Source organism: Callospermophilus lateralis, chromosome 7 (assembly GCF_048772815.1).
Source record: "Callospermophilus lateralis isolate mCalLat2 chromosome 7, mCalLat2.hap1, whole genome shotgun sequence".
Taxonomy (NCBI): Eukaryota; Metazoa; Chordata; class Mammalia; order Rodentia; family Sciuridae; genus Callospermophilus; species Callospermophilus lateralis.
Window position 1 is genome coordinate 38,906,458 of NC_135311.1, and position 16,688 is coordinate 38,923,145.

The 16,688-nt window shown below is 33.4% G+C and overlaps 1 pseudogene; it reads left to right on the plus strand.

Annotated features, from left to right (window-relative positions):
* Positions 1 to 704: 704 nt before the first annotated feature.
* On the plus strand, positions 705 to 4,073 carry LOC143404209 (tripartite motif-containing protein 43-like; annotated as a pseudogene).
* The last annotated feature ends 12,615 nt before the right edge of the window (positions 4,074 to 16,688 follow it).

Sequence of the window (16,688 nt, forward strand, 5' to 3'; positions counted from 1 at the left end):
CCTGCAGGCATCCTTTGTGGAACATCCAGCTTCTGGTTGACCTAAACAATTACTTTTTATAATTATACTTCCTATTGGTATATTATACTTCCTACTTCCATATATATATATATATATATATATATATATATATATATATATATATATATAGTTGTTTTTTGTTTGTTTTACTTTTTAAAAGCTGGGATTCTGTGTCCTGCTCTCCAAAGATATTTTATAGAACTTTTGTGTGAACTTCTCATACTTCATTGACCCAAGTAGACCTTCCCTGATAAACCTTATTCCATTTTCCATTTATCGAAAATATGAATTGCAACAATTATAATTGTTTGTAGGCCCCATTATTACCCAAGTCCTACACCCACATCCAGAAGATTAATACTCAAATTTCGATTCTGGTTGGAGCAGAAACTCAGTGTGGCAGCAATATGAGTTATCTAGTCAGAATAATGCCTGAAATAAATCTGAAGGCACTCCTTGTGCTTCATTTTATCTTTTGTGTCATAGAATAGAGTTTGTCCTACTCTAATGACCATTTTTTAAGAAAATAAAATGTAGTTATTACTTTCCAGCATGCTGCTGCTTCTTCTTCTTTCTTCTTCTCCTTCTCCTTCTCCTCCTCCTCCTCCTCCTCCTCCTTCTTCTTCTTCTTCTTCTTCTTCTTCTTCTTCTTCTTCTTCTTCAGAAATATCAATCCCAAAATCATGCAAGCATTCCAGAAGGAAATCATCTGCCCTATCTGCATGAAGTACTTTATAGACCCAGTAACCTTAGCCTGTGGGCACAGCTTTTGTATGCCCTGTGTGTACCTTGGCTGGCATCATCTCACAAATCTTGTTACCTTCTCTGTATGCAAGCAGGTGGTACAGAAGAGAGACTTTAAACAAATCTTTGTGTGAATAAACTGGCAACCCTTGCCAGAAAAAAAAAACAGTCTTTGGCAATTTCTGAGCTCTGAGGAACACATGTGTGAGTCTCAAAAGGATATAAAGAAGATTTTCTATGAAGAAGACAAGAACTTTCTCTTTTTGCTCTGCTCTGAATCTCAAGAGCATGAAGCTCACAAACACTGGCTAATCAAAAGTGCTGCTGAGGAGCACAGGGTAAGTGATTCCTCTGAAGATCCATGCCTATAAGGACAAAGATATCAACATGGGTCTGTTTCCTTGGGGGACGGATGACTCTCTATGTTTCCCACTCAGAATCTCTTCTGAGTTCCAAGTCTCAGGCTTCCCATATTTGACAAACATCTGAAAGGAACAAAGAAAACATAATGACCATATTATTTTCAATTGGGTTAATTTATCTCTCATTTCTGGTTTCTTCCCTATGTGAAGGTCTGAATGTTACACTATTTTGTTGTTGTTGTTTTTGTTTCTCTAATTTATGGTTCTTTTACAGAATCTGCTGAAGAAAATGCAATTTTTATGGGGAAAATATTGTGAAAGTCACAGAAACTTGACCATGGAGATGTTGACTATGGACTCATGGGAGGTTAGTGCTATGCTTCTGCCTTCAACATGAACTTAGGAGGGCATATATGCAATGTTTAAAGTTGGAAATAGATCTGAAACTCTAGTGTTCTCTAGGATTGAACAAGAAAGATGAGGAGTCAATAGTAAAAGTATTTCCTCAGTTTCTATTTAGAGCAGTATGGCACTTAGCTAAGGTTTCTAGTTGAGACACAGATATTATCAAAATCATACTGCTTTACCACAGATAGAGGTACACTTAGTACTTACATAACAGCTACAAAAAACTGGGCCATTTTACAATGTTATATGTTCTGGAAAGATGTAAGTGACAGTAAAAGTGGCTTTTGGTAGTCACCAAAAATTCAAATTCAGGTTCCAAAGCAGATTAAGCTGACTGCTGGTGAAAAATAATTGATCAGAAATGGGTGAAAATTTTCAGAAAGAGGGATAAATGGTTCAAATATAAGAACAGTCTGAAATTATACCACAAACAATTAATATTTAACAACATAATAGAAAGTATGGAGGGTAAATATGATGAGTGACATAGTTTTGTGTTTGAGAAGATTACAAATTTGAGAATAATTTGTAAATAACTAATTTTCTTTTTGGATATTTATCCTGACTGTGTTATAATATAATTGAAAATTAATTTAAAACTTGTTTCATGTTAACTCTATTACAAATAATAAGCTAAAAAAATATGACAGAAAACAAGGCTGCAAAAATCTCTTATTGGAGAGGTTAGGATACAAATCAGAGACTTGATATCTCTGCACCTGCTGCCATGTTGGATCTCCCATCCAAATTTTATATCTTAAATGATTATCAAATTAGGTTATCTCTATGAAATGATGCTGTTTCTCTACTTAGTATAAATTATCATTCTTCTTCTTTCTTGGCTTGGATATTGTTTGGAATTAAAGTGATAATTAATTTAATTTTGTTAGTTGTGTATTCCCAAGTTGGTCCTCTGTATTTTATAAGGACTCAGAAATTAGTTTCCAGATAACTTGTAATTTTGCACTTGTAGATCTAAAAATATATTTAGGATTAATCTGTCCCTCATATTTCTAGAAATTCAAACACTGTAGAAATGAAAACCCAAATCTTTAGCTAAATGAACTTATAAATGACCCCTTGTTTTCTGGAACAGATTAAAATAATTACATAATTTCACAGTGTGAAGTGCTGCTTTGTAATAGTTTAGACTTGGTAGAAAGGGATATTCCCTTAAATGCATAATTTATTTTTGTTATCTGATTATTTATTAGTTTTTTTTTGTATTATATAAAAGGAAGTCTATTTTGTCATAAGCAGAAATGTGCTATTCAGTAAGAACTTGAGTAAAATTTTATTCAGGACTTTTTCTCTTCAAAGATAGATGAATAAAATCTATTGATATTCTTCCCTCAGAAAAGGGACTTAGAAATCTTACCAGCCTTCAAGAAAGAATGCACCTGCTCCATATGCCTGAAGTACTTTATGTACCCAGCCACCATTGGCAATGAGCACAGCTTTTCTTGGCCCTTTCTCTGCCTTTCCTGGGAACAAGCCCAAACTCCTGCCTGTTGTCCTGTGTGCAGAGAGCCATCACAACAGAAATATGTCAAAAACAATATTCTTCTGAAGAATTTGATGTCTACGTTCAGAAAAGCCAGTCTCAGGAAATTCCTGGGTTCTGAAGAAAATGTGTGTGATCCACAAAGAGAAAAAGAAGATGTTCTGTGAAGAGGAAAAGCCCCTGCTGTATTGAGTGCTCTGCTCTAGCACTCAAGAGCACAGGGCTCAGGAATTTTCTTCAGTAGAAGAGGCTGCTGAGGAGTACCAGGTAAGTGAGTGAGAGAGCTCAGAGATTTTAACAAAGATGAGTATCTTGATGATGATTGCCCTGTTCTTTACTGCATGCAACATAATTAGTATAAAGGAAAAAGCAAAGTACCAAATGTGTAAGCAATAAATAAAGTATACAAATATACCTGCCCTAGTGAAGCTTGCTTCTACAGGGCTATTAATAAGGTACATGACTACTTTAATTTTGAGTTTAACACTAAGACATTAGAAAGTTCTCATTTCAAAAGAGTTACAGTATTCTAAAATAATAAATACAAAATATTTCTATATAGCATGAATATTACTAACACAAGGGAATAAATCACATAAAGTGCTTTGAAATTATTATGGGAGAGAATCAGAAAAATCACAATTTTGATACCAATTGCCACACGATCTGAAACCTACATATCACTCTCCCTGGCTACATTACATTTTGCACTTTTTTAGCCTGAAACCTTCTAAAATTCATAATCATCAATGGTAAAAAAATGTATTACAATTTTTTTTCCTACTAAAGAACTTAGATCTTATTTGTTTATTCTATCATTGTGAGATGGAAACAAATGTATTATCTTCTCAACTGTTTTAATTATATATATATATATATATATATATATATATATATATATATATATATATATATATGAGAATCTGCTAAAGCAAATAAGATTATGGGAAAAGATCCATGTAAATCAGAAAAATCTGAATGAAGAGAACAAAATTATTAGTCCATGGATGCTAAGTATAAGTTTATTTTCCTAACAGCTTGGAACAAACATACAAGAAATTTTTCTATAGTAACTTTAACATCATAGTGTAAGGATATTAGGCATAGCTTTTCTGGTGAGTTCTAATCCTTAAAGTAAAATTAAACTATGCTGGTCAAACAAATGACCAAGCAGTGTTGTAGGCAGGTTTAAGATTAAAATTTATTTACTTACCAAAGATGAAACTATTGCATATAATGAAGTGTGACTCATCTATAAATTCTAATTGCTTGCATAGATGCTTTTACATGTGGGAGGATAAATAATCAATCAAAACTTTTCTTTTGGATATTTTACACACTCTTGTAGCTGATAAAATTTTTATAAAAGCAGATAATAGGATGTCTTGGTAATTTCCATCATAATAAAGAATAGAAGAACAATCAAGATTAAAGAGGAGTAAAATTGCAATTTCTGAGAAAGGGGGAGATATGAATTTATGGTATATGCAACATACTGATAAAAGGTCTTGGCCAAAAATGAGGTTTAAGTGGAGGAGTATAAAATCATGTGGAAATGTGATCTAGATAACCTATCCCTACAGTGCTACATGTATCTACAGGAAGAGGGCTGAATATAAGTAACTGTGTCCCATTCTTCATGAGGAAGAAAAACTACATGTAGAATCTTAAAAAGGAAATCAAATGAATTTCAGAGCATCTCAAAAAAGCAAAGCCAAAATGGTTCAATAGAAGAAACAACTCAGAAAAATACATAAGAAGCTGGTGAAAACATCACATAAACCATATGTTGAACTTCTCCAGGAAAGCACTGAGATGGAGGTGAAAGTGTTTTATATAATCTGAAATTCTCAATTTTGATCACATTATTTGGTGCCACATCTAAATTTTTACATCTTTTGTATTAATGATGGGAGTTCTTTCCTCCTTAGATATAATCTAGGTAAAGTTTAACTTCTATTCTGACTAAAAATAAGCAAAATTTATGGAATTTTGTGAGTAGCTATCTTAATTTTGTGAGTAGCTGTGAGTAGCTGTTACTTCTTAAATTGTTGTTTTGAAGCTTGCTTCCCTAAGAACCAGAAAATAACCATTTATTCATGAACATTCCATTTTTTCCTACCACTGGATAATATGAAGTAATTTCAGAAAAGCTAATGGTTCCTTAATTCTGTTTAGTAGTTGTGGGTTTGAAATGCCCTCATTAGAGACATTATCTACTCTGTGCTACCCACGTCCTTCCTATTCACTCTTTTCTCATCCTCTGGGCACTGAATTCTTTAAGAATTCAGTTTCTTCAAATATGCTTTACCAGTATTGTTCTGAGTTATGAAAATGAATTTATAACAAGGGTTGCTGTGAAGATATTTGATATTTACTTGAACTTTCCAAAAAACAAAATGCCATTATATTTCTTAAGAAATCTAAGCCTTTTTTTGCAGGACTTGGGAGATCTATTGACAATGTAAGTTTAGTTATTAGTGCCACTGGAGCAACCTGTGAGCTATGAAAAAGATCAAGCTGTTTCTAAAACAGTGAAGAAATACTTTATGTAGATAATAATCAACTGTGTGTGCATATGTTTGTATGAATATGATTTCCTGTTTCTTTTATCAGAAGTTAGCTTCTCTTTTCCCCTGTGGTTGACAAATGTATATTTTGCCGGGCTGAATGCATGCATTCATCAATACAACTCTGTGTGATTATTCATTGTAAATCAGAAACACTCAGGTGCATAGGATAGTTTTTTCCTATTTAGGAAATGAAACAGGCACCTTTGAGAATGAGTTGTTAAAAGGCAAATAAAGTAAGAAAGACTCCTAGGAAGAGTCCCTTCTCATGATCATAGAGGTACACTCTGATGAGAAAAGGTTTTCAAGAAAGAGTTTCAATGGAATGGTTGTTTAGTTCCTTAAAAACTGTGTGACATCTTTAACATGAGAAGATTCATGTCCTCTTCCTCCTTACAGGAGTGAGTCAGTGCAGCTACACATGCCTCAGCCTATAAAGCCAGCATTTCCCGCCCAGACTATCACTGGATGGATAGACAGGCTCAACTTCTTCCAAGGTGAGTATCATCCCACTGATGGGAACACAGTATAGTGCCCTTCAGTAATGATGTTCTGTGGGAAATCTTTAACTTTATTAACATTTAATATCCCAAAAGGAAATGGCCTGTCAATTTGTATCTATAATCACATTTAGTAATCTTATTACCATGATTAAAAAAGAAAACTATAAGTGCAGGGTGGTATAATAATGAATGTGATTCAGGGTATAGACACAAATTCACTTAAATAAGTCAGACAATTATAAATTAGCTCAGAGTTCAGTGCAGTTAGTGATGGACATTATTTAAATATTTTCACCTAAAATGTCTTAGTAATTGAATATTTCACATGTATTATACTAAATGTAACATATAAAGCTGTATTAAATTTAATATATTAAAATGCATGAACAAACATAAAATAGCTGAATTCACAGAGCAATACTTCATGAGCATCAAAAATAAAATGAGTTGGTGAATGTTGAGGCAGTATATAGATTTCCACGGTTGACCTAAATAGGAACCAAAGCAAGTATTTAATTCTTTGAACTTAGTGGCAATGCAGACCTCCAGTTCTTAGATAAAATGAAAAGCAATGAGCTAGTAGTAGGTATGACCACTCTTTTTGTTAGAATGTCCATATTTTTATCAGTGTTTTCATTGTGATTGGGCTCTTGTTTCTGCTCCAGGAGTTCTGGAACCCTTGCAATATACTCCAGATACAAGTATGACTACTTCTGCCTTCTAACCCACCTCTCCCCACAAAAGAGTCAAAGGTATAACTTACCATTTAAGAAGAATTTAAAAGACGATTTTGACTGGAATATTCTCTTTTTTCCACAGTGAAAATTTCTTCAAAAATGCAATAACTGATCATGATATCAAGTTATTTGATGATGTGTAAAGTTTGAGATTTGAGCATGTCCATCCAGACTCATGTTTGAATTCTGATTGTTGTAACTATTTTGCTGTATTGGGAACAAAGAGTTCCCTGAGAAATATTACTGGAAATTGGTCTGAAGGACTCTTTGGACAGGGATCTAGCAATCTGCAAGGAATTTCTGGGTAAGCAAGAATGGCACACTGATTGACTCCAAAGATATGTTTCTTCTCCTCTTTGTGAAGGAGGATGATCACAACAATCTCTTGACCACCTCCCTTATGTTTCCTCACTACAGACAGAAACTTCAGTGTTAGGTTGGTGTGTTTCTTGATTTTTGAGAGTGGAAGTGTGAGTTTTGTGAATGTTACCAAGAGTTCTCTTATTTGGCAGTACCCTGCTGTCACTTTGAATTTCCCAGTCAGATCTTTGGTTCATACTGGCTACAAATGATCAGGGATAAGTCAGAAAACTCTATGCCTAGGAATTCTGTAATTCAGGAAGCCCTTCCCAGTAAAAGTCAACGACAGTATTCTTTAGTATTTCTTCAGTATTTTTGACATGAGTCAGGCATGGTGGTACATGTTTTTAATTACAGCAACTTTAGTAATTCAATTGCATTTTTGTGAATTTGTTAGAATTTAGAAAATTATATAATTTTATGATACATGCTCAGTAGCATTTTGTAGGAAGAACTTTCTTTTTTTTAAAGAAAGAGAGAAAGAGAGAGAGGGAGAGAGAGAGAATTTCAATATTTATTTTTTAGTCTTCGGCAGACACAACATCCCTGTCTGTATGTGGTGCTGAGGATCAAACCCGGACCGCAAGCATGCCAGGCGAGCGTGCCACCACTTAAGCCACATCCCCAGCACTTGTAAGAAGAATTTTCACATCATAGGAAGAACTGTTTGTCCACACTAGACATATCATTTTGATATTTTTACCTTCCTGATGATCTAAGACATTCTAATTTATTCATTCTTAAGGAATGAAAAAAAAAAACCTCTTTCCCACACTCAGAAAAATAAGCCATTTTTTGGTGAAGCCAGTAAAGTTGGTCCTTTCACTTTCCCTTCTATTTCCTTAACTATTTTTATTTCCTTCATTTTTCTTCAATATTTTTATTTTTTACTCTAATTACTTATAATTTATAGCCAAATACATTTCTATTTATTGTACATATATAGAGCACAGCTTTTCATTTCTCTGGCTGTATACAATGTAGAGTTATTTCACATGTGCAGTCATACATGTACCCAGGGTATGATGTTCATCTCATTCCACCATCTTTTCTACCAACATTCCGCCACCCCTACCTTCCCTCCCCTTTGCTCAATCAAAGTTCCTCCATTCTTGTACCTCACCCCCATTATGTGTCAGCATTCACTTCTCAGGGAGACCTATACAATGAACACTAAAGAACACCAAACAAAGATTTTGGAGAAGATGGTAGAAGATGGAAATATCTTCCATGCTTTAATAGGAAAAATTAATATTGTCAAAATGGCCATACTACCAAAATAATTTCATATATATATATATATATATATATATATATATATATATATATTGCAATCTCAATTAAAATCCCAAAAACATTTTTCATAGAAATAGAAAAAGTGATCATAAAAATCATTTGAAAAATTAAGAGACTCAGAATAACCAAGGCAATTCTTACCATGAAAAGTAAATCAGCATGCATCATAAGACCAAACCTTAAACTATACTATAGTCCCATAGTAACAAAACTGGCATGGTACTGGTACTAAAGTAGACTTGTAGACCAATGGTACAGAACAGAAGACACAGACACAGACCACATAAATACAGTTATCTCATAGTAGACAAAACCACTGAAAACATACATTGGAGAAAAGATAGCCCTTTCAACAAATGGTGCCGGGCAAAATGGGAATCCATATGGAACAAAATGAAATTAAACCAATATCTCTCACCATGCACAAAGCTTAACTGGAAGTGGATTAAGAACCTAGGAATTGGACCGAATACCCTGCACCTAACAGAAAAAAAAATGGCCTAAATATTTAACATGTTTGATTAGGTCCTGACTTCCTTACTATTTTTTAAAGAAGTTTTATGTAAACAGCAAAACTGAGAGGAAATAAAAAAAAATTTACACATATTCTCTGCTCCTTCTGTGTATACACAACTGTATAGCCTCAATAATTATCCATATCCTCTATCAGAATGATACATTTTTATAACCAATGAATTTAATTTGATAAACAGAATATATCGATATAATATACTTATAATGAGGCGAGAATTTTGCCCCTGTGTTCTTCCTCTGTCAACCTATAACTCTAGTCAATTCATGAGAAAAACATCTACAAACCAAAATTGAGGGTACTATTACAAAAAGCCTGACAAGTATTTCTCATTTTACAAAAAAAGGCTGACAAGTATTTCTCCTTTTACAAAAAGCCTGACAAGTATTTATGTGAAAGTCATAAAGCTCTTTCAAATGAAACAAAAAGAGACATCAGAGTAAATTCAATATTCCATTCTAGGTTGGATCCTTGATTAGAAAATAGGATATTGATGTACAAGCTGGTGTAATTTAAAACATTTCTAAAATGTCTGACTTTAGTTCATGATAACTTACCAATGTAAGCTTCCAATGGTTGGAAACTGTCTCATGAAAATATATGAATAGTTTGGAGAAGAAAATAAAAGTGACCATTGAAATACAAATACATATTAAGTTAGTATATGACATTTTTAATTTTCTTAAATATAAAATATTTTAAAGTAAAATTTGAAAAGTTTTAACACAAATATTTGTGTATCTATGCTACATGACACACTTGGATAATCAAAAAGGCAAATTTTAGAAGAATTTATATAGAGTAATTAAGTTTTTGAAAATATACACATACACCAATTAATCATCCATCACAGGTCGGCAGTGTCTAAAGTATGATTCCCCATGCAGTACTGAGCCTCTGAATCTGCTGAGCCAAAACTACTTTTCTTCTCAGTTTGCTGATTATTCTATTTCAGAGTTGAGATAGCAGTTGTGGTTGCCAAGTCGGGTGCAGCATTTTACATTTTACCTCAGTGGAATTTTGTGATGATTTCTTTCTCAGTTTCTTTCCTCTCTCCTGTTTAAATCAAGACCTCTGAGGGATCTCAGGCTATCTCCTTATGATGTCTCTTCAGGGATCTTAATGCATTATTTTATCTGAATTAGTTTACCTCTTTTATATGAATCTTCTTCCTTTTCTTTTATTCCTTTGTTTGATTCTTCTGATGATTTTGAAATAATTATATAACACTATATTTTACTTTAAAAAAACCCAACTCAACTTTGCCATAGTTAAAAATCTATATTTCTCCTCTCTTTCAAACTAAGTACTTCATTACTGTCTTACCTTCAGGGAGGATTTATCCAAACCTCCAAAGTTGGACAAGTAATACCAGTCATGACTCATTCACCCCAACAAATTGGTAGTATTCTTCACATTAGCTTGTGTTCACCAGTTAATTTTTAATATTGTCAGAATCCCTGCTTCTTCTGAGAGGAAGATGCTATCCTCCAATGATAACTCAAGTGAGCTGACAGCATCATTTTAGTCTGCATAAAAAAATAAAACATTTTCATATTTACCATGAAGAAATGAGTTTTGTTAACTTCCTCATTTAGATTATCTTGCATCTCTTGACTCATTTTCCATAATGGATCCATTTCCTTTAAAATAATTTTCTGCAACTTAATCATAGTTTTTAGCATTAGAGAAAACAGTCTTGTAGGTTTCATCCTTTGTGTACTGAAAAAAGGCAGTGTTTTGGAGAAGAGCAATCTTGAGTTAGAAGAAAGTCAGATTTTTACAAATTAGCCTAAATTAATTTTGTTATGTGGGATATCATCAGAAGCAAATAATAATAATAATAATAATAATAATAATAATAATAATAATTTGAAGGAATCCTAGAAAATGCAGTTCATTTATTGAGAAGACAATTGTTACATAACCTTACTATGAAAGTGTCCAGCTGCAATATAAGTAGCCCATGTTCCTAGTGCTCCCCAACTGACCTACTGCTAACCCAATTCTGCATATTTTGACAGTATGTTTATTTTTATATTCAACATGGAAATTGAACCCAATTTGAATATATGGTAGACAAGCATTTACCATGCGCACTATCCCAAGCCCCTTAAACACACAAACAGAAAAAGGATAATGTCTTGCTAAGTTGCCCAGAGTTGTGTGAAACCTGGGATTCTCCTGTCTCTATATGCTGAATAACTGAGATTATTGGCATGGTCACCATGCCATGTTATTTATGTAACTCAATTGTAGAGCAACACTATGTCCAATTCCCAGTACCAATTAAGAAATGAATTTTTAAAATTTTAAAATTAGAATGTAAGACTGGGGATGTAATTACTTGCCCAGCACATGTAAGGTTTTGAGATTTAACCCCAGGACTGAAGAGAAAATTAAAAAGGTCTTTTTTTTATTACTTTTTATTACAGAAAGTAATTTTCCCCATAATCAGTTCTGACCATCAGAGTACCTTCATATTTTGAGGTTATGTGTATGAATGCTGAAGTAATAATCAGCAATAATTAATCTATTGTTATTTAAAACAAAATAAACTGGAGAGCCCAGTGCAATGGTGCATGCCTACTATCCCTGCTACTAGTGAGACTGAGTCACAAACTGAGTCACAAGGAAACTAAGTTTATGGCCAGCCTTGGCACCTTAGTGAGACTATTTCAAAATAAGTTGTAATACAGTGGGTAAATTAGCCCTGAGTACAATAAAAAAAAAAAAGAAAAATTAGTGAGAAAGAGATAGCATAAATTAACAATGGTAACAATGGTGCATTCTATACTAGAGTTGAGAAACTTCATTTTAGTTTAGAGATGAAGTTGATGAAAAATGATAAATTCATGTTAATTTCTAGTATTTTTCTGTAGTGATCAGTTTTTCCACTTGGAAATTTCTGCAATTTGGTGCACATAGTGGAAAACATTTCAACTATTTTGGGAAATGAAGGTTTTAAAGAGACAACATGTAGGTCTTTTACATCAAGGGTTTTACTATCAAAACTATATATTAAAACTTGAAACCAAGGGTGATGGAACACATCAATAATCCCAGATGATCTGGCGGCTAAGGCAGGAGTCTTGAGATCAAAGTCTGCATCTGTAAAAGTGAGGTAATAAGGAACTCAGTCAGACTCTCAATAAAATACAAAATAAGACTAGAAATGTGGCTTAGTGGTTGAGAAACTTTGAGTTCACTCCCTGGACCCACACTCCCACCAAAAAATTTAAATTGATGTGCATAAATACTATTGCATCCATTCAGTATACTGAATATTATAAGCAATTTATGGGTTACAAAATTGATGAAATTGCAAAAATATTTTATGTAAAACCTGCAAAATTTAATAAAGCACAAGGGAATAAAATGAAAATTACTCATATCACTTATTAAAATTGCTGTAATTATATATATTTTAGCCAAGAAAAAAATAAGTAGGATTTTACTTGGACAAAACCCAACTAGGTTGAAAAGTAAATTTAAAGAATTTTTAGGAGAGAGTACAACTAGAAAGTATTTACTCTAAATTCACAAGTCACCAGAATTAGCTATGGGAAATCCCTAATGTGGATGGTTTGGAAAATTTGTCAGTATCACAATGAGCAGTAACTCTCAGGTGTCCAAAGCTCAGGAGCTGAGAATTCAGCTCCTTAGACGTACCTTTGAAGTTAAGGCATTCTTCAGACAAGTCCCCTCCTTAAATATCTGGGATTCACCTAATACCATGGCCCCTGATGGTTACCTCTTCTGAAATGGTGTGAAGGATCTATATAATCATATTGAATAGGTTTATGAAGTAGAGTAAAAAAATTTTGATGAGGTTTAAGGTCATATGCAAAAAAGTTCACATGACTTGGGTTTTGCAAAGAGACATTTTAACTGAAACAAATATTTTATTAAATAAGACTTTGTTCTACAACAATAACTTCACAATTTTAATAATTTACTTTTGTCTTTTAATGTTGTTTAAATTTTGAAATATCTGATTTATTTTTACCTCTTTATTTTCTTTCTTTCTTCTATTTTTCCTTTTTATATTTTAATTTATGGTACTGGGAGTTGAATGCAGGAGTTCTTTAACAATGAGCTACATTTCCCACACTTATATATTTATTTATTATTTTGAGACAGAGAGTTGCTAAGTTGTTTAGGGCCATGCTAAATTTGTCAGATTGTTCTTGAATTTGTAATTTTTCTGCCTCAGCAAGCTAAATAACTAGGAGTAAAAGCATGTGCCACCACACCTGCCTATTTTTCTGCTTTAGATTTTTTATTCCTGCCTCCAAAATGTTTACTGAGGAATTTGTGTGTGTGTGTGTGTGTGTGTGTGTGTGTGTGTGTGTGTGTGTGTTAACTGAGGACAATATTCTAAAAATTGAAATAATATTATCGTGAATGAAAATAAACACTCCCAGTTCTACCAGAAAATAAAGACCAGTGAATGAATTGCAGTGGTGGTTCATGCTACTGGGGAGGCTGATGGAGGAGGGTTGCAAGTTTGAGATCAGCATGGGCAATTTAGAAAGACCCTGACTCAATATATAATGAATAGGGCTGGAGATGTATCTCAGTGGTAAAAAGTCTTTCATAGCAAAAATTTAAGACCCTGCATTCAGAGACAGTAAAGAAATTAAAAGAGAAAATAAAAAACTGCCTCCACAAGGGCATTTTAGAACATGTCTTGCAACTAGAGGTCACAGGTTGACCTCTACAATACCTTTTCTTTCAAGGCTCTCTATTTACTGAGCTTGGAAACAAGCTACCTATGTCAGATAAAGAAACTTAATAAAAAGTATCAGGAGTATTTTCAATACTTTCAACATGAATTAGATTTATTTTATTTTTAAACATGTATTTATTTATTATATACATGACAAAAGAGGAATGCATTATATTCATTTTTATTGTTTACAGCACAAGTTTTCATAACACTGTATATAAAGTAGGTTCATACCAAATTATGCTAATATACATGTACTTTCTCTCTTTTTTGCATTACAATTCTCAATACATATATATATGCCACAATTTATAATATCTCTGTTTGTACATAAGGTATGTTGACACCAAATTCAAATCTTCATACATGTATTTTATATAGTATAATGATGACTATCACTTCCACTATCCTTGCTATTCTCCTTCTCCCTCCCTTTCCCTCCTACCCCTCTTTCCTATCTAGAAATAATCTTTCTCCCATGCTCTCCCTCTCTACCCCTCTTTGAGTCACCCCCCTTATATTAGAGAAAACATTCAGCATTTGTTTTGGGGGGATTTGCTAACTTCACTTAATAAATGACAGAGGAATGCATCACAATTTTTATTACACATATACAGCACAAATTTCCATATCTCTGGTTGCATATAAAATATGTTCACTACAATTCATGTCTTCATACATGTATTTTGGATAATGATATCCATCATATTCTACCATCCTTGCTGAACCCCTGTTTTTTCCCTTCCCCTTCCCTTCCTCCCTTCTAACCTATGTAGAGTTCATCTATTCTTCCATTGCCCTCACTCCCTACCCCACTAAGAATTAGCCTCCTTATATCAGAGAAAACTTTGGCATTTGTTTTTTGTGGATTGGCTACTTTCACTTAGCATTATTTTTTATTTACCTACAAATGTTATGATTTTATTCTCTTTTATTGTGAGTAATATTCCATTGTGTATATATATTCCACATTTTTTTAATCCATTCATCTACTTAAGGGCATCTAGGTTGGTTCCACAGTTTAGCTATTGTGAATTGGGCTGCTATAAACATTGGTGTGGCTGTGTCCCTGTAGTATGTTCTTTTAATGTCCTTTGAGTATACACCAAGAAAAGGAATGGCTGGGTCAAATCGTGGTTCCATTCCCAGATTTCCAAGGAATCTCCACACTGCTTTCCACATTGGCTGCACCAATTCGCTGTCCCACTAGCAATGTATTAGTGTTTTTCCCCTCTACATCCTCACCAACACTTATTTTTGTTTGTCTTCATAATAGCTGCCATTCTGACTAGAGTGAGGTGATATCATAGAGCAGTTTTGATTTGTATTTCTCTGATTGCTAGAGATGATGAACATTTTTTCATATATTTGTTGATTGATTGTATATCCTCTTCTGAGAAGTGTCTGTTCAGGGTCTTCACCCCTGTATTGATTGTTTTCCATTTTTAGGTGCTTGGCTTCTTGAGTTCTTCATATACCCTAGAGATTAGTGTTCTATCTCATGTGTTAGGGGGAAAAAATTGCTCCCAGGATGTAGGCTTCCTGTTCACCTCACAGATTATTTCTTTTTCTTAGAAAAAAAAATGGTTTGAATCCATCTCATTTATTGATCCTTGGTTTTAATTCTTGTGCTATAGGAATTTTATTAAGGAAATTGGGGCTAATCCCACATGATGATGATTAGGGCCTACTTTTTCTTTTATTATATGCAGAGATTCTTGTTTAATTCCCAGATCTTTAATCCATTTTGAGTTAACTCTTGTGCATGGTGAGAGATAGGGATTTAATTTCATTTTGTTGCATATGGATTTCTAGTTTTCCCAGCATCATTTGTTGAAGATGCTATATTTTCTCCAGTGCATGTTTTTGGTACCTTTGTCTAAAATATGATAATTGTAATTTTATGGGGTACTCTCTGTGTCTTGTATTCTGTACCGTTGGCCTACCAGTCTGTTTTGGTGCCAGTACAATGCTGATTTTGTTCCTATTGCTCTTCAGTATAGTTTAAGTTCTGGTATAGTGATACCACCTGCTTCACTCTTCCTGCTTAGAATTGTTTTTGCCATCTTGGGTCTCTTATTTTTCCAGAAGAATTTCATGATTGCTTTTTATATTTCTATGAGGAATGTCATTGGGATTCTCATCAGAATTGCATTAAACCTGTATAGCGCTTTTCGTAATATGGTCATTTTGATAATATTAATTCTGCTTATCCATGAGCAAGGTAGTTCTTTCCATCTTCTAAGATTTTCTTTGATTTTTCTCTTTAGGGTTCTGTAGTTTTTATTGTATAGATCCTTCACCTCTTTTGTTAAATTGATTCCCAAGTATCTTACTTTTCTTGAGCATATTGTGATTGGGGTAATTTCCTTCATTCCCTTCTCAGAGGATTTGTCAGTGATATACAGAAATGCATTTGATGTATGGGAGTTGATTTTATATCCTGTCACTTTGCTGAATTTATTAACTAGTTCTAGAAGTTTTCTGGTGGATTTTGTATGTGTGTGTGTGTGTGTGTGTGTGTGTGTGTGTGTGTGTGTCTTCTAGGTATAGAATTATATCATCAGCAAATAGTGCTGGTTTACATTCTTCTTTTCATATAGTTACTTCTTTAATTTATTTCATGTGTCTAATTGCTCTGGTCAGTGTTTCAGGAACTATGTTAAATAGAAGGGGTGAGAGAGTGCATCCCTGTCTTCTTCCAGATTTTAGAGGGAATGCCTTCAATTTTTCTCCACTTATAATTATGTTGGTTTGAGACTTAGCATAGATAGCCTTTACAATGTTAAGATACGTTCCTGATATCCCTAGTTTTTTAATGTTTTGAACATAAAAGCATTTTGTCAAATGCTTTTTCTGCATGTACTGAGATGATCATATGGTTCTTATCTTTAATTATATTGATATGATGCATTACAT